General features: G+C 43.3%; 14 non-coding genes across 14 annotated transcripts; all 14 read left to right on the top strand.

The window, feature by feature from the left end:
- Positions 1 to 200: 200 nt before the first annotated feature.
- TRNAL-UAG (transfer RNA leucine (anticodon UAG)) lies at positions 201 to 283 on the top strand. Its single transcript has one exon. It is a non-coding gene; the product is annotated as a tRNA-Leu (tRNA).
- A 632-nt stretch (positions 284 to 915) lies between these two features.
- On the top strand, positions 916 to 998 carry TRNAL-CAG (transfer RNA leucine (anticodon CAG)). The gene has a single exon. It is a non-coding gene; the product is annotated as a tRNA-Leu (tRNA).
- A 186-nt stretch (positions 999 to 1,184) lies between these two features.
- TRNAL-AAG (transfer RNA leucine (anticodon AAG)) lies at positions 1,185 to 1,267 on the top strand. Its single transcript has one exon. It is a non-coding gene; the product is annotated as a tRNA-Leu (tRNA).
- Positions 1,268 to 3,006: 1,739 nt separating this feature from the next.
- On the top strand, positions 3,007 to 3,089 carry TRNAL-CAG (transfer RNA leucine (anticodon CAG)). The gene has a single exon. It is a non-coding gene; the product is annotated as a tRNA-Leu (tRNA).
- A 186-nt stretch (positions 3,090 to 3,275) lies between these two features.
- TRNAL-AAG (transfer RNA leucine (anticodon AAG)) lies at positions 3,276 to 3,358 on the top strand. The gene has a single exon. It is a non-coding gene; the product is annotated as a tRNA-Leu (tRNA).
- Positions 3,359 to 4,382: 1,024 nt separating this feature from the next.
- TRNAL-UAG (transfer RNA leucine (anticodon UAG)) lies at positions 4,383 to 4,465 on the top strand. The gene has a single exon. It is a non-coding gene; the product is annotated as a tRNA-Leu (tRNA).
- Positions 4,466 to 5,097: 632 nt separating this feature from the next.
- TRNAL-CAG (transfer RNA leucine (anticodon CAG)) lies at positions 5,098 to 5,180 on the top strand. Its single transcript has one exon. It is a non-coding gene; the product is annotated as a tRNA-Leu (tRNA).
- A 186-nt stretch (positions 5,181 to 5,366) lies between these two features.
- On the top strand, positions 5,367 to 5,449 carry TRNAL-AAG (transfer RNA leucine (anticodon AAG)). Its single transcript has one exon. It is a non-coding gene; the product is annotated as a tRNA-Leu (tRNA).
- Positions 5,450 to 6,473: 1,024 nt separating this feature from the next.
- Positions 6,474 to 6,556, top strand: TRNAL-UAG (transfer RNA leucine (anticodon UAG)). The gene has a single exon. It is a non-coding gene; the product is annotated as a tRNA-Leu (tRNA).
- A 901-nt stretch (positions 6,557 to 7,457) lies between these two features.
- On the top strand, positions 7,458 to 7,540 carry TRNAL-AAG (transfer RNA leucine (anticodon AAG)). The gene has a single exon. It is a non-coding gene; the product is annotated as a tRNA-Leu (tRNA).
- Positions 7,541 to 8,564: 1,024 nt separating this feature from the next.
- TRNAL-UAG (transfer RNA leucine (anticodon UAG)) lies at positions 8,565 to 8,647 on the top strand. The gene has a single exon. It is a non-coding gene; the product is annotated as a tRNA-Leu (tRNA).
- A 2,723-nt stretch (positions 8,648 to 11,370) lies between these two features.
- On the top strand, positions 11,371 to 11,453 carry TRNAL-CAG (transfer RNA leucine (anticodon CAG)). The gene has a single exon. It is a non-coding gene; the product is annotated as a tRNA-Leu (tRNA).
- A 186-nt stretch (positions 11,454 to 11,639) lies between these two features.
- Positions 11,640 to 11,722, top strand: TRNAL-AAG (transfer RNA leucine (anticodon AAG)). Its single transcript has one exon. It is a non-coding gene; the product is annotated as a tRNA-Leu (tRNA).
- Positions 11,723 to 12,746: 1,024 nt separating this feature from the next.
- Positions 12,747 to 12,829, top strand: TRNAL-UAG (transfer RNA leucine (anticodon UAG)). Its single transcript has one exon. It is a non-coding gene; the product is annotated as a tRNA-Leu (tRNA).
- The last annotated feature ends 10,683 nt before the right edge of the window (positions 12,830 to 23,512 follow it).

Raw genomic sequence — 23,512 nt, 5'->3', positions numbered from 1 at the left:
TAGCTGGTGAGAGGTATGTGGTGTTCTAAAAGCATGAAAACTGTATACCTGTGAAATAAAGTGCTTTCGTATGTGTTCTTCTGTGTTTATTGTCCTGTGCATAAAGTTGCACCTTGTGTTTGAAGGTTTAAATTATTTCAGGCTTGCATTGAGGTAGACGTTTCTGAGTAACTTTTATTCATTTCTTAAAAGCATATACTGTCAGGATGGCCGAGAGGTCTAAGGCGCTGTGTTTAGGCCACAGTCTCCTTTGGAGGCGTGGGTTCGAATCCCACTTCTGACATGCCTTTTGGAGATTTAATCTCCTTTATCAGGTTAACATCTGATGGAAGTTCCATCTGTTGGTCTTCACTTGGCACGTTATTCCGTTCTCCTCTTGTCAAGAGAGATGGGGTTTCTCATATATTTAGGTTCTATAACGTCTTGCTGACAAAACGCAATCCTTACCAAATGAGCATAGGACCCATGTAAGAGGTCATCTGGAAGAGTCATGCTCTTGTATGCCCTGGCCAGACGGGCCCTGCAAATTTGGAAGAATGCCATTCATCTGGTAGACAACTGGACTCCAGCACACTTACAGCAATCTCCTCAGGGCTTTGATCAGGGGCTGCTTAAATTTGCATACTCCACCCTATGTTGTGACTTTGAGATCCCTTGTTGAAATTGCTTTAGCCAGCCAAGAGGTGGCTATTGTCTCAATTTCAAAGCAGCTTTGAGCCGTTCAAGTGGCTGGTGAATAGCACTTTCTCTTTGTTTGCCTCAAAGTTCTAAAGAGTTCTCCATAGGTCCTGCTCTGTACAGATTGTTCAAAGATCTGTTGGAAGTGCATATAATAGGATAAATAAATTGAGGGCATTCCTTTTCAGTACCTCACCTGCATGGCTGTCTGGCCTCTGGAAGATGCTGGGAAAGCAAGTCAGGATGGCCGAGTGGTCTAAGGCGCTGCGTTCAGGTCGCAGTCTCCTCTGGAGGCGTGGGTTCAAATCCCACTTCTGACAGTCCTGTGTTTACTCTAATTTTTTTCTTGAGAAATATGATCATTTCCCTCGCAGTGGCTTATAGGATTGTCTTCTTGGAAGAGTGCAGTGAGTTTTTTTCTTGCTCTAGCCACTATTGGCCTAAGCTCTGTGCATTTTTTGGTTCCTAATATCTTTCTCACCCTTTAGATGAAAAAGCACCATGGGGTCAGGATGGCCGAGTGGTCTAAGGCGCTGCGTTAAGGCCGCAGTCTCTCCTGGAGGCGTGGGTTCGAATCCCACTTCTGACAAAACTTGAATTCCATTTTCTCTCTCAGTTCCTTTAGAATCTCAGCTAAAAATTGGCAATGTAAATAATATCTGAATAAGTACCAAACTTCAGTTTCAACTGCAAATGCATTTGCCCTATTCTATCTTTAACGTTAATGTAATATTCTTCTAGCACTCGTGGTGTTTTATATTTCTTTTGTGGGGTACTTTAAAAATCTTTTTTATGAAAGAAATGGGTTACATTAAGTCTTGTGATGTTTTAGGTTTACAATAAGGAGGTTTTAAACTTTATGTCACGTCATTTTCAGATGCTTCATTCAAGAGATGTTTCCACTATAGAATGCAAAGCAAGGGCAAAAATACAAGTGATAGAGCGAGTGAGTGAGAAGGAGTGTTGTGGAAGGAGAGAATGAAACAAAGACAGAGTGAGTGAACGGCAGGGTGGCATAGAAGAGGAGTCTAGTAGTGCAGGAGACCTGCTTTTCCCTGCTCTTGACCTCCCACCCATCCCCAAACAACCACAAACATACCTTCTGTGCAAAGTTGGTATGCAGATTTTCACGCCTCAGCAAGTGAGGGTGAGTCCCAGGCCAGGGGCTAAAGAGCAAAAGAGTGCCTGTGCTCAGACTTTCCCTGCTAGGGATAGTTTATCTGGAACAAGGCCTACTCTCTTGTATCCAGCAAGGATCTAGAAATCCTGCATGAATCTGCAAGGCACATTGGCAGCATAAATTTGCATAAACTGCCCCACCTATTGCCTTCCTACTTCCTGTGCTGTAGTTGTTTGTGTAGAGAGAGAGGTCGCAGGCAAGGAAATGTTGTGAGTCGGATACAGGACCCTAAATAGCTGGTGAGAGGTATGTGGTGTTCTAAAAGCATGAAAACTGTATACCTGTGAAATAAAGTGCTTTCGTATGTGTTCTTCTGTGTTTATTGTCCTGTGCATAAAGTTGCACCTTGTGTTTGAAGGTTTAAATTATTTCAGGCTTGCATGGAGGTAGACGTTTCTGAGTAACTTTTATTCATTTCTTAAAAGCCTATACTGTCAGGATGGCCGAGAGGTCTAAGGTGCTGTGTTTAGGCCACAGTCTCCTTTGGAGGCGTGGGTTCGAATTCCACTTCTGACATTCCTTTTGGAGATTTAATCTCCTTTATCAGGTTAACATCTGATGGAAGTTGCATCTGTTGGTCTTCACCTGGCACGTTATTCCGTTCTCCTCTTGTCAAGAGAGATGGGGTTTCTCATATATTTAGGTTCTATAACGTCTTGCTGACAAAGCGCAATCCTTACCAAATGAGCATAGGACCCATGTAAGAGGTCATCTGGAAGAGTCATGCTCTTGTATGCCCTGGCCAGACGGGCCCTGCAAATTTGGAAGAATGCCATGCATCTGGTAGACAACTGGACTCCAGCACACTTACAGCAATTTCCTTAGGGCTTTGATCAGGGGCTGCTTAAATTTGCATACTCCACCCTATGTTGTGACTTTGAGATCCCTTGTTGAAATTGCTTTAGCCAGCCAAGAGGTGGCTATTGTCTCAATTTCAAAGCAGCTTTGAGCCGTTCAAGTGGCTGGTGAATAGCACTTTCTCTTTGTTCGCCTCAAAGTTCTAAAGAGTTCTCCATAGGTCCTGCTCTGTACAGATTGTTCAAAGATCTGTTGGAAGTGCATATAATAGGATAAATAAATTGAGGGCATTCCTTTTCAGTACCTCACCTGCATGGCTGTCTGGCCTCTGGAAGATGCTGGGAAAGCAAGTCAGGATGGCCCAGTGGTCTAAGGCGCTGCGTTCAGGTCGCAGTCTCCTCTGGAGGCGTGGGTTCAAATCCCACTTCTGACAGTCCTGTGTTTACTCTAATTATTTTCTTGAGAAATATGATCATTTCCCTCGCAGTGGCTTATAGGATTGTCTTCTTGGAAGAGTGCAGTGAGTTTTTTTCTTGCTCTAGCCACTATTGCCCTCAGCTCTGTGCATTTTTTGGTTCCTAATATCTTTCTCACCCTTTAGATGAAAAAGCAGCATGGGGTCAGGATGGCCGAGTGGTCTAAGGCGCTGCGTTAAGGCCGCAGTCTCTCCTGGAGGTGTGGGTTCGAATCCCACTTCTGACAAAACTTGAATTCCATTTTCTCTCTCAGTTCCTTTAGAATCTCAGCTAAAAATTGGCAATGTAAATAATATCTGAATAAGTACCAAACTTCAGTTTCAACTGCAAATGCATTTGCCCTATTCTATCTTTAACGTTAATGTAATATTCTTCTAGCACTCGTGGTGTTTTATATTTGTTTTGTGGGGTACTTTAAAAATCTTTTTTATGAAAGAAATGGGTTACATTAAGTCTTGTGATGTTTTAGGTTTCCAATAAGGAGGTTTTAAATTTTATGTCACGTCATTTTCAGATGCTTCATTCAAGAGATGTTTCCACTATAGAATGCAGAGCAAGGGCAAAAATACAAGTGATAGAGCGAGTGAGTGAGAAGGAGTGTTGTGGAAGGAGAGAATGAAACAAAGACAGAGTGAGTGAACGGCAGGGAGGCATAGAAGAGGAGTCTAGTAGTGAAGGAGACCTGCTTTTCCCTGCTCTTGACCTCCCACCCATCCCCAAACAACCACAAACATACCTTCTGTGCAAAGTTGGTATGCAGAATTTCACGCCTCAGCAAGTGAGGGTGAGTCCCAGGCCAGGGGCTAAAGAGCAAAAGAGTGCCTGTGCTCAGACTTTCCCTGCTAGGGATAGTTTATCTGGAACAAGGTCTACTCTCTTGTATCCAGCAAGGATCTAGAAATCCTGCATGAATCTGCAAGGCACATTGGCAGCATAAATTTGCATAAACTGCCCCACCTATTGCCTTCCTACTTCCTGTGCTGTAGTTGTTTGTGTAGAGAGAGAGGTCGCAGGCAAGGAAATGTTGTGAGTCGGATACAGGACCCTAAATAGCTGGTGAGAGGTATGTGGTGTTCTAAAAGCATGAAAACTGTATACCTGTGAAATAAAGTGCTTTCGTATGTGTTCTTCTGTGTTTATCGTCCTGTGCATAAAGTTGCACCTTGTGTTTGAAGGTTTAAATTATTTCAGGCTTGCATGGAGGTAGACGTTTCTGAGTAACTTTTATTCATTTATCAAAAGCCTATACTGTCAGGATGGCCGAGAGGTCTAAGGCGCTGTGTTTAGGCCACAGTCTCCTTTGGAGGCGTGGGTTCGATTCCCACTTCTGACATGCCTTTTGGAGATTTAATCTCCTTTATCAGGTTAACATCTGATGGAAGTTGCATCTGTTGGTCTTCACTTGGCACGTTATTCCGTTCTCCTCTTGTCAAGAGAGATGGGGTTTCTCATATATTTAGGTTCTATAACGTCTTGCTGACAAAGCGCAATCCTTACCAAATGAGCATAGGACCCATGTAAGAGGTCATCTGGAAGAGTCATGCTCTTGTATGCCCTGGCCAGACGGGCCCTGCAAATTTGGAAGAATGCCATTCATCTGGTAGACAACTGGACTCCAGCACACTTACAGCAATCTCCTCAGGGCTTTGATCAGGGGCTGCTTAAATTTGCATACTGCACCCTATGTTGTGACTTTGAGATCCCTTGTTGAAATTGCTTTAGCCAGCCAAGAGGTGGCTATTGTCTCAATTTCAAAGCAGCTTTGAGCCGTTCAAGTGGCTGGTGAATAGCACTTTCTCTTTGTTTGCCTCAAAGTTCTAAAGAGTTCTCCATAGGTCCTGCTCTGTACAGATTGTTCAAAGATCTGTTGGAAGTGCATATAATAGGATAAATAAATTGAGGGCATTCCTTTTCAGTACCTCACCTGCATGGCTGTCTGGCCTCTGGAAGATGCTGGGAAAGCAAGTCAGGATGGCCGAGTGGTCTAAGGCGCTGCGTTCAGGTCGCAGTCTCCTCTGGAGGCGTGGGTTCAAATCCCACTTCTGACAGTCCTGTCTTTACTCTAATTTTTTTCTTGAGAAATATGATCATTTCCCTCGCAGTGGCTTATAGAATTGTCTTCTTGGAAGAGTGCAGTGAGTTTTTTTCTTGCTCTAGCCACTATTGGCCTAAGCTCTGTGCATTTTTTGGTTCCTAATATCTTTCTCACCCTTTAGATGAAAAAGCACCATGGGGTCAGGATGGCCGAGTGGTCTAAGGTGCTGCGTTAAGGCCGCAGTCTCTCCTGGAGGCGTGGGTTCGAATCCCACTTCTGACAAAACTTGAATTCCATTTTCTCTCTCAGTTCCTTTAGAATCTCAGCTAAAAATTGGCAATGTAAATAATATCTGAATAAGTACCAAACTTCAGTTTCAACTGCAAAGGCATTTGCCCTATTCTATCTTTAACGTTAATGTAATATTCTTCTAGCACTCGTGGTGTTTTATATTTGTTTTGTGGGGTACTTTAAAAATCTTTTTTATGAAAGAAATGGGTTACATTAAGTCTTGTGATGTTTTAGGTTTCCAATAAGGAGGTTTTAAATTTTATGTCACGTCATTTTCAGATGCTTCTTTCAAGAGATGTTTCCACTATAGAATGCAGAGCAAGGGCAAAAATACAAGCGATAGAGCGAGTGAGTGAGAAGGAGTGTTGTGGAAGGACAGAATGAAACAAAGACAGAGTGAGTGAACGGCAGGGAGGCATAGAAGAGTAGTCTAGTAGTGAAGGAGACCTGCTTTTCCCTGCTCTTGACCTCCCACCCATCCCCAAACAACCACAAACATACCTTCTGTGCAAAGTTGGTATGCAGAATTTCACGCCTCAGCAAGTGAGGGTGAGTCCCAGGCCAGGGGCTAAAGAGCAAAAGAGTGCCTGTGCTCAGACTTTCCCTGCTAGGGATAGTTTATCTGGAACAAGGCCTACTCTCTTGTATCCAGCAAGGATCTAGAAATCCTGCATGAATCTGCAAGGCACATTGGCAGCATAAATTTGCATAAACTGCCCCACCTATTGCCTTCCTACTTCCTGTGCTGTAGTTGTTTGTGTAGAGAGAGAGGTCGCAGGCAAGGAAATGTTGTGAGTCGGATACAGGACCCTAAATAGCTGGTGAGAGGTATGTGGTGTTCTAAAAGCATGAAAACTGTATACCTGTGAAATAAAGTGCTTTCGTGTGTGTTCTTCTGTGTTTATTGTCCTGTGCATAAAGTTGCACCTTGTGTTTGAAGGTTTAAATTATTTCAGGCTTGCATGGAGGTAGACGTTTCTGAGTAACTTTTATTCATTTCTTAAAAGCCTATACTGTCAGGATGGCCGAGAGGTCTAAGGCGCTGTGTTTAGGCCACAGTCTCCTTTGGAGGCGTGGGTTCGAATCCCACTTCTGACATGCCTTTTGGAGATTTAATCTCCTTTATCAGGTTAACATCTGATGGAAGTTGCATCTGTTGGTCTTCACTTGGCACGTTATTCCGTTCTCCTCTTCTCAAGAGAGATGGGGTTTCTCATATATTTAGGTTCTATAACGTCTTGCTGACAAAGCGCAATCCTTACCAAATGAGCATAGGACCCATGTAAGAGGTCATCTGGAATAGTCATGCTCTTGTATGCACTGGCCAGACGGGCCCTGCAAATTTGGAAGAATGCCATGCATCTGGTAGACAACTGGACTCCAGCACACTTACAGCAATTTCCTTAGGGCTTTGATCAGGGGCTGCTTAAATTTGCATACTCCACCCTATGTTGTGACTTTGAGATCCCTTGTTGAAATTGCTTTAGCCAGCCAAGAGGTGGCTATTGTCTCAATTTCAAAGCAGCTTTGAGCCATTCAAGTGGCTGGTGAATAGCACTTTCTCTTTGTTCGCCTCAAAGTTCTAAAGAGTTCTCCATAGGTCCTGCTCTGTACAGATTGTTCAAAGATCTGTTGGAAGTGCATATAATAGGATAAATAAATTGAGGGCATTCCTTTTCAGTACCTCACCTGCATGGCTGTCTGGCCTTTGGAAGATGCTGGGAAAGCAAGTCAGGATGGCCGAGTGGTCTAAGGCGCTGCGTTCAGGTCGCAGTCTCCTCTGGAGGCATGGGTTCAAATCCCACTTCTGACAGTCCTGTGTTTACTCTAATTTTTTTCTTGAGAAATATGATCATTTCCCTCGCAGTGGCTTATAGGATTGTCTTCTTGGAAGAGTGCAGTGAGTTTTTTTCTTGCTCTAGCCACTATTGGCCTAAGCTCTGTGCATTTTTTGGTTCCTAATATCTTTCTCACCCTTTAGATGAAAAAGCAGCATGGGGTCAGGATGGCCGAGTGGTCTAAGGCGCTGCGTTAAGGCCGCAGTCTCTCCTGGAGGCGTGGGTTCGAATCCCACTTTTGACAAAACTTGTATTCCATTTTCTCTCTCAGTTCCTTGAGAATCTCAGCTAAAAATTGGCAATGTAAATAATATCTGAATAAGTACCAAACTTCAGTTTCAACTGCAAATGCATTTGCCCTATTCTATCTTTAACGTTAATGTATTATTCTTCTAGCACTCGTGGTGTTTTATATTTGTTTTGTGGGGTACTTTAAAAATCTTTTTTATGAAAGAAATGGGTTACATTAAGTCTTGTGATGTTTTAGGTTTCCAATAAGGAGGTTTTAAATTTTATGTCACGTCATTTTCAGATGCTTCATTCAAGAGATGTTTCCACTATAGAATGCAGAGCAAGGGCAAAAATACAAGTGATAGAGCGAGTGAGTGAGAAGGAGTGTTGTGGAAGGAGAGAATGAAACAAAGACAGAGTGAGTGAACGGCAGGGAGGCATAGAAGAGGAGTCTAGTAGTGAAGGAGACCTGCTTTTCCCTGCTCTTGACCTCCCACCCATCCCCAAACAACCACAAACATACCTTCTGTGCAAAGTTGGTATGCAGAATTTCACGCCTCAGCAAGTGAGGGTGAGTCCCAGGCCAGGGGCTAAAGAGCAAAAGAGTGCCTGTGCTCAGACTTTCCCTGCTAGGGATAGTTTATCTGGAACAAGGCCTACTCTCTTGTATCCAGCAAGGATCTAGAAATCCTGCATGAATCTGCAAGGCACATTGGCAGCATAAATTTGCATAAACTGCCCCACCTATTGCCTTCCTACTTCCTGTGCTGTAGTTGTTTGTGTAGAGAGAGAGGTCGCAGGCAAGGAAATGTTGTGAGTCGGATACAGGACCCTAAATAGCTGGTGAGAGGTATGTGGTGTTCTAAAAGCATGAAAACTGTATACCTGTGAAATAAAGTGCTTTCGTATGTGTTCTTCTGTGTTTATTGTCCTGTGCATAAAGTTGCACCTTGTGTTTGAAGGTTTAAATTATTTTAGGCTTGCATTGAGGTAGACGTTTCTGAGTAACTTTTATTCATTTATTAAAAGCATATACTGTCAGGATGGCCGAGAGGTCTAAGGCGCTGTGTTTAGGCCACAGTCTCCTTTGGAGGCGTGGGTTCGAATCCCACTTCTGACATGCCTTTTGGAGATTTAATCTCCTTTATCAGGTTAACATCTGATGGAAGTTGCATCTGTTGGTCTTCACTTGGCACGTTATTCCGTTCTCCTCTTGTCAAGAGAGATGGGGTTTCTCATATATTTAGGTTCTATAACGTCTTGCTGACAAAGCGCAATCCTTACCAAATGAGCATAGGACCCATGTAAGAGGTCATCTGGAAGAGTCATGCTCTTGTATGCCCTGGCCAGACGGGCCCAGCAAATTTGGAAGAATGCCATTCATCTGGTAGACAACTGGACTCCAGCACACTTACAGCAATTTCCTCAGGGCTTTGATCAGGGGCTGCTTAAATTTGCATACTCCACCCTATGTTGTGACTTTGAGATCCCTTGTTGAAATTGCTTTAGCCAGCCAAGAGGTGGCTATTGTCTCAATTTCAAAGCAGCTTTGAGCCGTTCAAGTGGCTGGTGAATAGCACTTTCTCTTTGTTCGCCTCAAAGTTCTAAAGAGTTCTTCATAGGTCCTGCTCTGTACAGATTGTTCAAAGATCTGTTGGAAGTGCATATAATAGGATAAATAAATTGAGGGCATTCCTTTTCAGTACCTCACCTGCATGGCTGTCTGGCCTCTGGAAGATGCTGGGAAAGCAAGTCAGGATAGCCGAGTGGTCTAAGGCGCTGCGTTCAGGTCACAGTCTCCTCTGGAGGCGTGGTTTCAAATCCCACTTCTGACAGTCCTGTGTTTACTCTAATTATTTTCTTGAGAAATATGATCATTTCCCTCGCAGTGGCTTATAGGATTGTCTTCTTGGAAGAGTGCAGTGAGTTTTTTTCTTGCTCTAGCCACTATTGGCCTAAGCTCTGTGCATTTTTTGGTTCCTAATATCTTTCTCACCCTTTAGATGAAAAAGCAGCATGGGGTCAGGATGGCCGAGTGGTCTAAGTCGCTGCGTTAAGGCCGCAGTCTCTCCTGGAGGCGTGGGTTCGAATCCTACTTCTGACAAAACTTGAATTCCATTTTCTCTCTCAGTTCCTTTAGAATCTCAGCTAAAAATTGGCAATGTAAATAATATCTGAATAAGTACCAAACTTCCGTTTCAACTGCAAATGCATTTGCCCTATTCTATCTTTAACGTTAATGTATTATTCTTCTAGCACTCGTTGTGTTTTATATTTGTTTTGTGGGGTACTTTAAAAATCTTTTTTATGAAAGAAATGGGTTACATTAAGTCTTGTGATGTTTTAGGTTTCCAATAAGGAGGTTTTAAATTTTATGTCACGTCATTTTCAGATGCTTCATTCAAGAGATGTTTCCACTATAGAATGCAGAGCAAGGGCAAAAATACAAGTGATAGAGCGAGTGAGTGAGAAGGAGTGTTGTGGAAGGAGAGAATGAAACAAAGACAGAGTGAGTGAATGGCAGGGAGGCATAGAAGAGGAGTCTAGTAGTGAAGGAGACCTTCTTTTCACTGCTCTTGACCTCCCACCCATCCCCAAACAACCACAAACATACCTTCTGTGCAAAGTTGGTATGCAGAATTTCACGCCTCAGCAAGTGAGGGTGAGTCCCAGGCCAGGGGCTAAAGAGCAAAAGAGTGCCTGTGCTCAGACTTTCCCTGCTAGGGATAGTTTGTCTGGAACAAGGCCTACTCTCTTGTATCCAGCAAGGATCTAGAAATCCTGCATGAATCTGCAAGGCACATTGGCAGCATAAATTTGCATAAACTGCCCCACCTATTGCCTTCCTACTTCCTGTGCTGTAGTTGTTTGTGTAGAGAGAGAGGTCGCAGGCAAGGAAATGTTGTGAGTCGGATACAGGACCCTAAATAGCTGGTGAGAGGTATGTGGTGTTCTAAAAGCATGAAAACTGTATACCTGTGAAATAAAGTGCTTTCGTATGTGTTCTTCTGTGTTTATTGTCCTGTGCATAAAGTTGCACCTTGTGTTTGAATGTTTAAATTATTTCAGGCTTGCATGGAGGTAGACGTTTCTGAGTAACTTTTATTCATTTCTTAAAAGCCTATACTGTCAGGATGGCCGAGAGGTCTAAGGTGCTGTGTTTAGGCCACAGTCTCCCTTGGAGGCGTGGGTTCGAATTCCACTTCTGACATTCCTTTTGGAGATTTAATCTCCTTTATCAGGTTAACATCTGATGGAAGTTGCATCTGTTGGTCTTCACCTGGCACGTTATTCCGTTCTCCTCTTGTCAAGAGAGATGGGGTTTCTCATATATTTAGGTTCTATAACGTCTTGCTGACAAAGCGCAATCCTTACCAAATGAGCATAGTACCCATGTAAGAGGTCATCTGGAAGAGTCATGCTCTTGTATGCCCTGGCCAGACGGGCCCTGCAAATTTGGAAGAATGCCATGCATCTGGTAGACAACTGGACTCCAGCACACTTACAGCAATTTCCTTAGGGCTTTGATCAGGGGCTGCTTAAATTTGCATACTCCACCCTATGTTGTGACTTTGAGATCCCTTGTTGAAATTGCTTTAGCCAGCCAAGAGGTGGCTATTGTCTCAATTTCAAAGCAGCTTTGAGCCGTTCAAGTGGCTGGTGAATAGCACTTTCTCTTTGTTCGCCTCAAAGTTCTAAAGAGTTCTCCATAGGTCCTGCTCTGTACAGATTGTTCAAAGATCTGTTGGAAGTGCATATAATAGGATAAATAAATTGAGGGCATTCCTTTTCAGTACCTCACCTGCATGGCTGTCTGGCCTCTGGAAGATGCTGGGAAAGCAAGTCAGGATGGCCGAGTGGTCTAAGGCGCTGCGTTCAGGTCGCAGTCTCCTCTGGAGGCGTGGGTTCAAATCCCACTTCTGACAGTCCTGTGTTTACTCTAATTATTTTCTTGAGAAATATGATCATTTCCCTCGCAGTGGCTTATAGGATTGTCTTCTTGGAAGAGTGCAGTGAGTTTTTTTCTTGCTCTAGCCACTATTGGCCTAAGCTCTGTGCATTTTTTGGTTCCTAATATCTTTCTCACCCTTTAGATGAAAAAGCAGCATGGGGTCAGGATGGCCGAGTGGTCTAAGGCGCTGCGTTAAGGCCGCAGTCTCTCCTGGAGGCGTGGGTTCGAATCCCACTTCTGACAAAACTTGAATTCCATTTTCTCTCTCAGTTCCTTTAGAATCTCAGCTAAAAATTGGCAATGTAAATAATATCTGAATAAGTACCAAACTTCAGTTTCAACTGCAAATGCATTTGCCCTATTCTATCTTTAACGTTAATGTAATATTCTTCTAGCACTCGTGGTGTTTTATATTTGTTTTGTGGGGTACTTTAAAAATCTTTTTTATGAAAGAAATGGGTTACATTAAGTCTTGTGATGTTTTAGGTTTCCAATAAGGAGGTTTTAAATTTTATGTCACGTCATTTTCAGATGCTTCATTCAAGAGATGTTTCCACTATAGAATGCAGAGCAAGGGCAAAAATACAAGTGATAGAGCGAGTGAGTGAGAAGGAGTGTTGTGGAAGGAGAGAATGAAACAAAGACAGAGTGAGTGAACGGCAGGGAGGCATAGAAGAGTAGTCTAGTAGTGAAGGAGACCTGCTTTTCCCTGCTCTTGACCTCCCACCCATCCCCAAACAACCACAAACATACCTTCTGTGCAAAGTTGGTATGCAGAATTTCACGCCTCAGCAAGTGAGAGTGAGTCCCAGGCCAGGGGCTAAAGAGCAAAAGAGTGCCTGTGCTCAGACTTTCCCTGCTAGGGATAGTTTATCTGGAACAAACCCTACTCTCTTGTATCCAGCAAGGATCTAGAAATCCTGCATGAATCTGCAAGGCACATTGGCAGCATAAATTTGCATAAACTGCCCCACCTATTGCCTTCCTACTTCCTGTGCTGTAGTTGTTTGTGTAGAGAGAGAGGTCGCAGGCAAGGAAATGTTGTGAGTCGGATACAGGACCCTAAATAGCTGGTGAGAGGTATGTGGTGTTCTAAAAGCATGAAAACTGTATACCTGTGAAATAAAGTGCTTTCGTATGTGTTCTTCTGTGTTTATTGTCCTGTGCATAAAGTTGCACCTTGTGTTTGAAGGTTTAAATTATTTCAGGCTTGCATTGAGGTAGACGTTTCTGAGTAACTTTTATTCATTTCTTAAAACCATATACTGTCAGGATGGCCGAGAGGTCTAAGGCGCTGTGTTTAGGCCACAGTCTCCTTTGGAGGCGTGGGTTCGAATCCCACTTCTGACATGCCTTTTGGAGATTTAATCTCCTTTATCAGGTTAACATCTGATGGAAGTTGCATCTGTTGGTCTTCACTTGGCACGTTATTCCGTTCTCCTCTTGTCAAGAGAGATCGGGTTTCTCATATATTTAGGTTCTATAACGTCTTGCTGACAAAGCGCAATCCTTACCAAATGAGCATAGGACCCATGTAAGAGGTCATCTGGAAGAGTCATGCTCTTGTATGCCCTGGCCAGACGGGCCCAGCAAATTTGGAAGAATGCCATTCATCTGGTAGACAACTGGACTCCAGCACACTTACAGCAATTTCCTCAGGGCTTTGATCAGGGGCTGCTTAAATTTGCATACTCCACCCTATGTTGTGACTTTGAGATCCCTTGTTGAAATTGCTTTAGCCAGCCAAGAGGTGGCTATTGTCTCAATTTCAAAGCAGCTTTGAGCCGTTCAAGTGGCTGGTGAATAGCACTTTCTCTTTGTTCGCCTCAAAGTTCTAAAGAGTTCTTCATAGGTCCTGCTCTGTACAGATTGTTCAAAGATCTGTTGGAAGTGCATATAATAGGATAAATAAATTGAGGGCATTCCTTTTCAGTACCTCACCTGCATGGCTGTCTGGCCTCTGGAAGATGCTGGGAAAGCAAGTCAGGATAGCCGAGTGGTCTAAGGCGCTGCGTTCAGGTCACAGTCTCCTCTGGAGGCGTGGTTTCAAATCCCACTTCTGACAGTCCTGTGTTTACTCTAATTATTTTCTTGAGAAATATGATCATTTCCCTCGCAGTGGCTTATAGGATTGTCTTCTTGGAAGAGTGCAGTGAGTTTTTTTCTTGCTCTAGCCACTATTGGCCTAAGCTCTGTGCATTTTTTGGTTCCTAATATCTTTCTCACCCTTTAGATGAAAAAGCAGCATGGGGTCAGGATGGCCGAGTGGTCTAAGTCGCTGCGTTAAGGCCGCAGTCTCTCCTGGAGGCGTGGGTTCGAATCCTACTTCTGACAAAACTTGAATTCCATTTTCTCTCTCAGTTCCTTTAGAATCTCAGCTAAAAATTGGCAATGTAAATAATATCTGAATAAGTACCAAACTTCAGTTTCAACTGCAAATGCATTTGCCCTATTCTATCTTTAACGTTAATGTAATATTCTTCTAGCACTCGTGGTGTTTTATATTACTTTTGTGGGGTACTTTAAAAATCTTTTTTATGAAAGAAATGGGTTACATTAAGTCTTGTGATGTTTTAGGTTTCCAATAAGGAGGTTTTAAATTTTATGTCACGTCATTTTCAGATGCTTCATTCAAGAGATGTTTCCACTATAGAATGCAGAGCAAGGGCAAAAATACAAGTGATAGAGCGAGTGAGTGAGAAGGAGTGTTGTGGAAGGAGAGAATGAAACAAAAACAAAGTGAGTGAACGGCAGGGAGGCATAGAAGAGTAGTCTAGTAGTGAAGGAGATCTGCTTTTCCCTGCTCTTGACCTCCCACCCATCCCCAAACAACCACAAACATACCTTCTCTGCAAAGTTGGTATGCAGAATTTCACGCCTCTGTGGAAATATGGATTTTTATGATCAGTTATGTCCCCTATCTTGGACCCCAACGGTTTCATGTATAAATCACAAGTACATGTATGTTCCCTCCAGTTCCAGTTATGAAGACCCAAACACTTGTGCGTCCACCGTCAACATGTCCTCTTTCAGATCCGCCATGAATGGGCCGGATACTCTATTTCTAAGTATGAAAGGCCACCGGCTTTATATGGTTCATTTATCCCATTTTTCAGTCCAGGCGAGTAGGCCCTGATTCTGCCATTAAGCCTTTTCCTGCCTTCTGTCTCTGAAAGCTCCAGCCTGAGCTTGCATCTGTATCCATGAACTTTGTCCTATTCCCTGCGCGGCTAACGGTGCCTGACTCCAGCCTGTTGCCTGCCAAAACTGTATTTCACCTTCGAGATTATCTGCTCCGCTCCCTATCCAATGCATTCCTGTCTAGTAGTTTAAGTAAACATTCTTCCAGCTACCGAGCAAAGGGCCCGGCTTCTCTGTCTTTATGCAAGTAATTCATAGCCCTGTTACTATGGAAGATTTCTGCCCTCGCATCTAGTGTAGACACTTAGACGCTTGTACACGCACTCACAGTCAGTATAGAATAGATTTTGTTCGAAAGACCTTTCTTTTTGGATAACATAGTTCTTTAAACATAGGATGTTAGATATGATTTGGGATTAGGTTGACTTGACCCCCCAGACTTCTGTCTCCACATGTAGAGCTAAATGTCAAGTCCCCTTCACACCCTAGTTGCACGTCAATCACACGTCATGCTGCTGCGCGCGCATCTCTGCCGAGTATTTCTGCTGACATTGCGAAATTCTTTCGTGGAACCACCCTATTGTGACATCATACCTGATGACGTTCTTTAAGTTACGCCCAGTTACACCCATTTTAGTTACGCATGTATGTTTTATCTTTGTTATCAACTGTTACGCCTCCTGCATCTGTTTCACTGTAATGCCTATTGTATAAAAATGATTACTTGTCAATAAAGTTGGTCCTTCACTTCCTGAACCTTCGTGGTGATGGAATATGGAGTCCATCAATTCGAATTGATTTTGGAATAAAGCCCGTTCCGAACCTCTAATACCACGGATTCTGCCTCTTATTTTACTGAGCTATTATTATAGATTTTCCGCATCAAATTAAGTACCGGTAATTAAATTATTTACCACATATATGGCGCCCGAATAGGGACACTTTCTCATCTCACGCGCCGGAGGTGCGTTGCAGGCCCGGTCTCCTGCCACAGCTGGACGGACAACAACGCGTACCCACAGGATTTCCTGTATCTCCCTCCTGCCGAGCGGGGGTAACTGAGGCTGCGATCAACACCCAGACGAGGCGGTGAGAAGTGCGAAGTATCCCGACCAGAGCCTAGCTGAGAGAGCAAGATCCGAGGTATACAGAGGCCCACCAGTTTCCGAGGTTCCGAAGTTTCGAGTCGAGTCCAGTCCGGTTCAAGTCCAGTTCAGTTCAGTTCCGAGGCCTTCCGTTCCGAGCTACCCGGTGAGTACCATTGTCGGGGAGGCGTTCTGACGTGCACATAGTTTGTGCCGGTCAAGACGGGTTTGGGTACACAAATCCGGTCTGCACTGTTTCAGCAGTGTATCTGTACTGTTTAGCAGTATATCAAGTATGTCTAGTATATAATTCAGAATTACCTAGTTAGTGTCGAGTATTATGCTTAGTGATTAATTCCCTAAATGGCCATCATTGTTGTTCATTAAATGTTAAAATGTTAAATGTTTTAAATACGTTCTGCATATTGTGGTGTGAATGACTGTTCATTATTGTGTTTTGTTGTATTAAACGTGTTCAAAATTAGGTATCAGATCAGTTCTCAATATGCCGCTCTTTTCGAAATTAAGACAGATCAAAACTAGAAAAGGGGTACTCGAAGAAGCTGTTCCCATTCCTCCTAGGGACACTCCAGGGTACTTCATGTATCATAAACATGGCCTAGACGCCATATTATTTCTTGATTTATGGGTAGACTACACCAAGGAATTACCAGAAAGTCAGAGGTGGCCCGCAGCTGGGACCTGGGATGCAGATTGCATCATGAAAGTAGAGGAAGAATTATGGAAAAAGAAAGCTAGACAGTCACAGAAAGATGCCATTGAATTATGGCGTAAAGAATCATATAGACGTACAGAAAAAGCGCTCAGACAGGAAGAGAAAAGTAAGGAGAATTCAAATAAAGTTCGAGAAAATCTATTAATTGAAGAAGGTACTCGAGTAAAATCAGAACAAATAGACAGACAAAGAAATGCCCTTATGAATGGTATGTATCCTCTTCTGGCCGAAGGGTTACCTAAGGCTACTCCGGAGATACCAAAAGACTTGCCACCCCCATTGTTTCCGATGAAAGTACATCCCAAAGGGCATCCCAGATCCGCAGAAGATGTTTTTCTTTCCTCTTATTTAGACGACGCAGCTCCCGAGTACGCTAATACTGCGCCACATAGACCGCCTGCCGAGGGGGTTCAACGCCAAGACCCTCCTCCGTCTGTACCTCCGCAACAGCAAATTCCGACACAAGTTCCGGCAAGCACATCTGTTTCTACATCTGTATCCACACCTATGGTTGCTATATCACGTTCAACAAATCCTTTCGCACCCAGCACCCCAGGTGGTGCTACCGGAGGTACATCAAACATTTTTTCCACGCCACCCAGAGTAAATAAACTTTCCTTTCAAGAATTAGCCCACCAACGTACGCCCAAACTAGTAACTCCCGACACGCTCAAGGAACTTCTAATAGATTGTAGATATGACCCTGTGCCCGGAAAAGGGGACGAAATGCTGCTGGCATCATTACGTATCCGACGAGCTGCAATATATTTAGGGAGGCTACCAGGAATGACTACACATTTAGAAAATATATATCACTTTGTCCAGTCAGGGCGAGATTCTGAGAGTATTAACAGAGCCATGGAGTACCAAAAAGTGGAAATACAGGGGGAACTGTTACGTTTCCTCATAAACTGTGTGATCAGAAATCAAGACCGACCAGGGGTAAATCCGGAAGAAATGCAAATTCTTACCACATGGAGTCGGAATATATCAGAGGGGAGACATGATAAACGATCATGTATAGTAGCTATGAGCCGCAAGATCCGCAAGGAAGTAGAACGAATACACGAAGAAAGATTAGCAGTAGACGAGCCTGAACAAACCGAGGAGGAGGAAGAATTAGAACTGCCCACAGGACAGGTAGAAACCATGGCCTATGTAGGTAGAGGAAGATCTTGCAATAATACTAGATGCTTTACTGATCCGATACGTCCGATACGTCCAGATAATAGCAGAAAATTCCAAACTCCTATAATAAATATAAGGTCCCCCGAACATTCGTTCCAAGCCGCTGACAAATTACTTCGAGAACGAAGGGGTTATCATATACTCGATTCTATGGACGAACAAGAATTAGCCAGGTCAGCCGTTCACTGGGTTGATAGTCCCGGAAAATATGGTGATGATACACTAGCGCATACGTTTTTGAACCTCACCCCAGATGAACAGCGTTTAGCTGGTATCTATATGATTCAACAACTCCTTATATTATATAAAAGCCAACACTCCGATCCCGGTCCCTTACCTGATATATTGACTGAATTACTCACGAATAAATGGAGAGGTTCAGGTACTGAGTTAATTAGAGAAATACTAGAATCCAGAAAGCAGTACATTCTTTTTGTATGTCCCGAACATGTCTCACTACCCATCAAGGAAAGAACGACGTATTACATGGATAGACAGAATCCCTTACGCGAAGTCCACCCGATAAAAGGCGAGGACAATCAGTTTAAACGTGTATTTGTATACACACCTATATCTAAAATAGAACTATTAGAAATGAAGAAAGTGGTACCCAGTCATGACAAAGACCCAGCGGGTTTCCACCGTGAAATTAAAGATATGTTACTCATGGGAGAATATACCTACCCCGACATTATGACAATATTGAAGGTATTAATGCCTGCGGGCATTTACGAAAAACTAAAGGAAAAGGATTGGGAGGTGGGAGACCAGAAGATAGATTGGACAGCATTAGAAAACGAAGAAAAAGCTCGAGGTCCAGGTTCAGGGCTTGGGGAAAAGACCAAAACACTACCAGGTTTACTAGTACAGGTACTGCCACGTTTATTAACTACGAAAAAGGAAGACTGGGGTGCAATCTCAGCCTGTAAACAAAAACCAGATGAAGACACTAGTGATTTCTATTCCCGATTTGAAAAATGTTTTGGTATAAATAGTGGAATAAAAGCAAGTAGCGAATCGTATCCACATCTGTTTGTGACAAAATTAGTTGAAAATTCCTTGCCCCAAGTTAAGAATAGAGTATTGAAATTCTAGAGTACCTGGCAAGGTAACACTCCGTCACAAATGTTACAAATGCTACAGTACCATCACAATAGAATTAGAGAGGAACAAGAACATGAACAAAGACGCATGAAAGACACGAAAATGAAAATGCTAGTTTCCCAGACAGTTCCAGCTGACGGTCATAAAAAGGGTATGACACAGTCCAGTGTTTCAGCAGGTCCTGTGAAAGGGACGTGCAACTATTGTAAACAGCCAGGACATTATGTACACGATTGTCCAGTTTTAAAACATAATATCGCCATAGGTAACACAAAAGAAAGACCACGACCACTTAGACAGGATCAGAACCAACAAGGAGCCCCGCAGCATGCACAGTCCATGCCAGCTCCGCAACAGTCTATGCCAGCTCCACCACCGCAGCCTATTGCTGCCACACAAACAACGACACAACAGATGTACCAGACCGCACAGTATGACTATCCTGATTATCAACGATACTCATGAAACAGCCTAGAGAGGGAAGTTGGCTTACCCCTTATCGAGGTCCCTGTAGATCAAGAAGGACCTTATGTACACAGTGAACTATTAGGCCAAGATAGAAAATTTTTACTTGATACAGGGGCAAGCCGAACAACCATAAAACGTAGTGAAGTTCCAGGGGCACCCCTCTCAGGCTCACAGAATATTTCCCTTGGCTTTTCAGGAAAACCTATCATTAACGAACTATCACAGCCTCTTCCACTTACGATTGGCCCCTTGACACGAACTACAGATTTATTGCTTACTAAATCATGTCCAGAAAATCTGTTAGGTATAAAAACGTTGAAAGCTCTAGGAGCTATAATATGTTGTTCTCCGGAAGGAGTAAGATTGTTTTTACGTGATTTCAAAGGGCACTATGTGTCCTGAGACATGGATGACCGACTGCAGACTTTACCCACACATTTATGGGCACAAGGCCCTACAGATGTTGGTTGCATGAACATTACACCATATCGAGTCACACTAAAGGCAGGAGTGGTACTACCACGAATGCGACAATACAAGTTACCCTCAGATGCTGTAGTGGCTATACTGCAAATCATTGACGAGCTTATTACCCAAGGAGTGGTTGTGGAAACCGACTCCAATGTATGTAATTCACCGATAATTCCGATTCTTAAACGAACTGATCCAACAGCCCCGCCAGTATATCGATTGGTTATTGATCTGCGCGAATTAAATAAATGCATTGTACCACAATACCCCGTAGTCCCAGACATTTCTTCATTACTGACAGCCATTGATTCCGAAGCAACATTCTTTACTGTAATTGATCTCAAGAATGCCTTTTTCAGCGTCCCAATAGATCCGGAAAGCCAATACTTGTTCGGATTTAGTTTAAATGGACGAAGCTTTAAATTCACACGCGCACCTCAAGGATTCACAGAAAGCCCCAGCATCTATAGCCAAGCACTGAAACGAGAACTTGACAGTATCCACATGCCAGTCAACACTGCCCTGCTTCAATATGTCGATGATCTGCTGATCACCGCTAGAAGCGAACCTGAATGTGAAAAAGCCTCACTGACGGTTTTACAATTTTTGGCCGAAAAGGGGCACAAGGTGTCCCCTTCTAAGCTACAATTCTGTGTCCAGCGAGTTGTTTACCTTGGGCACTCGCTGTCCAAGGAGGGAAGGCAGCTTACACCAGATCGCATCCAGTTAATTGCTAACATGCCAATACCCAAGACACAAAAGGAGGTGCGGGCTTTCATAGGCCTCACTTCATATTGTAGGCAGTGGATGCCTCAGTATACATTTCTAGCAAAACCACTCATTCAGTTGACAACGCAGGAGGCAGCCACATCGACTGTTCTCCCTTGGACTCAGGAACATACACAAGCTTTTGAAAGCCTAAAGAAAGCTTTATGTCAAGCACCTGTTTTAGCAACACCATGTTACAATAAACAGTTTACACTCTTTGTTACAGAACGCGAAGGTACTGCCTTGTCAGTACTCACACAGGAACAAGCAGGATCACACAAACCATGTGCTTATTTTTCTAGTACATTAGATCCCGTAGCTCAGGCTCTGCCTGCGTGCCTGAAATCAGTGGCAGCAACAGCTTTAGCAATCAGACAAAGCGATGCCATAGTACTAGGACACCAATTGACAGTACAAGTACCACATGCAGTAGAGGTTCTCTTGAACCGCACACAAACACAACACTTGACTATAGCAAGACTCACCGGTTACGAGTTAACATTGTTTCAACCACACATAGAAATCAGACGTTGTAGTACATTGAATCCTGCCACACTGTTACCAGTAAACGGAACAGACCCACTAGCACATGATTGTATTGAAGTTATCACTATCACGACGAAACCCAGACAAGACTTAACAGACGTCCCATTGTCAGATCCAGACCTGACATTGTATGTAGATGGGTCATGTATGAGAACAAGTACAGGAGAGCTAGTGGCTGCGTATGCAGTCACAACAGACACTGAAATCATTGAAACAAATTGCATAAATACCTTGTCAGCTCAAGCAGCAGAGCTTATCGCTCTGACACAAGCCTGTATTCAAGCCACAAGTAAAAAAGTCAACATATACACTGATTCACGTTATGCATTCGGAGTTGTACATGACTTCGGCGTGCTGTGGCGAGAGAGGTTATTTAACTTCTCACGGTGCCCACATTCAGCACGGACCCCTCATTCATGCCTTATTAGATGCAATACATCTACCCACTGCAATATCAATTATGAAATGTAAAGCTCATACGAAAGTTACTGATATCATTTCCCAAGGCAATGATCTATCTGACAGAACAGCTAAACAGACTGCTCAAACTCAAACATCTGACATGACAAAGACAATAGTTCCGACACCAACATATTGCATGACGGTTAAGGATCCCGCTCTTGACGTAATTGACATACAGACACATGCTACACCAGATGAAATAAAGAAATGGACTGAATTAGGAGGGATCCAAACGGATCAAGGATGGATGACGAAGGAAAAATCTGTGTGGTTCCTTCCTGATTCAATGGTCCAAGTTATCATTAATACTGTACATAGTCCAGCGCACCTAGGAGAAAAAGCTATGCTAGACAGCATTCAACACATTTGGTTCAACAAACATTTACGAGCCGCAGCAAAACAAAAAGTTCGTACCTGTATGATCTGTTGTCAGTTTAACCCAGGTAAAAGCATTCCCGTAGAACAGGGTGGATTTCAGCCTCCTGATCACCCTTTTGAAGTCCTCCAGATGGATTATATCCAGATGGAACGATGTCGAGGATTCAAATATGTTCTTGTAGTTGTCTGTGCTCTTTCCCGTTGGACAGAGGCATACCCGGTTTCAGATTACACTGCCCCGACTACTGCCAAACAGTTAGTTCGAGAATTCTTCCCACGGTACGGTTTACCATGTGTTGTCTACTCAGATAACGGCCAGCCGTTCTCATCCGAACTAATGAAACACGTTTCACTTTTGTTAGGCTATCAGTGGAAATTTCACTGTGTCCGACACCCCGAGGCAGCAGGTCTCGTGGAACGACATAATCAAACTCTGAAAATTAGATTGGCCAAAATATGTAGAGAGAAAGGTGTCGACTGGGTAGTAGCCTTACCAGTTGCACTCTTTTACATGAGAATGGTAGCGCACTCTCGAACAGGGCTATCCCCTTATGAGGTGGTCTTTGGCAGACCACCAAATATGTGGGGGACGCCTATACCACGCAAAATAACTGATGTTGACTGTAATATGCTGACAGATTACCTGGCTTCCTTGATGTCTGCACTACAATCTTGTCGTTCACAGGTAGCTGCAGCCTTTCCCGACAACACCGAGGTGAAACCCCATGACGTAGTTCCCGGGGACCTGGTGTTAGTGAGGAACTTTGACCGGAAGTCTCAGCTGGATCCTAGGTGGAAATCGCCTCAACTAGTACTGCTCACCACGAGGACAGCCGTGAAGATCGAAGGTCGCAAAGGCTGGATACATTCAAGTCATATCAAGAAATTTCATGGATTACAATCAGATGTAAACGATACACCTCGCGTGTCTTCACCGATTGACTCAAAGCTTCCTTTGGTTGAACTGAGTAATCAGGAACAATATAAACTAAAACTAAGGTCTAACAAGTCAGACAATTTGATTGTTTAAGTCCTCTCCAAGGTGAATCGGTCGAATTTGTCTCTGACATGTATTCCCTAGACCTGAATAGAGAAAGACACCGAAAGAAGCAAATGAAACAACATGCGTACTGTAAATCACTGCGTAGTCATTGCACAGTGACGTTATTAATTTTGTTTTTCTTAAGTCTTTTAATAATCGCTGCAAGTATATTGTTGCACATATATTATCCTATTTCTAAACATGTTTACAATGTTACTGCTGAACATTCTTTTAGTGAATTACCGCCGCATGAGTTGTCCTATAGATTTGCGCTGCGCAATAACACTTTCATTAGTATGTTACATCATTCCCATCAGGCTAGCAATGCTACAAATTGTTGGATATGTGGCCGACTCCCTCCCTATCAGAATTATAAGGGAATTCTGCCTCTCTTTCCATACCCGTTCACACACAATGGCTCCTGTGGAGCATGGTTTAGTTTAATTAATTCCCTAGATTCGAATTCTGCAGTTTATCAAGACAACTGGGTATGGGGAAACCTGAACTTAGTTTTACTCAAAGTCTGCTACCCTGACAAGAAGGGACTTCCCAAAAGAACAGGAACTGATCTAGAAAATGAAGTATATGGATTAGGGAATTTCACGCTTAATCTCATGATCCTGAATGTTGAATCTGAAGCTGCA

The sequence above is a fragment of the Triturus cristatus genome, chromosome 6, assembly GCF_964204655.1.
Source record: "Triturus cristatus chromosome 6, aTriCri1.1, whole genome shotgun sequence".
NCBI lineage: Eukaryota > Metazoa > Chordata > Amphibia > Caudata > Salamandridae > Triturus > Triturus cristatus.
This window is presented reverse-complemented; position numbering and strand designations above follow the sequence as displayed.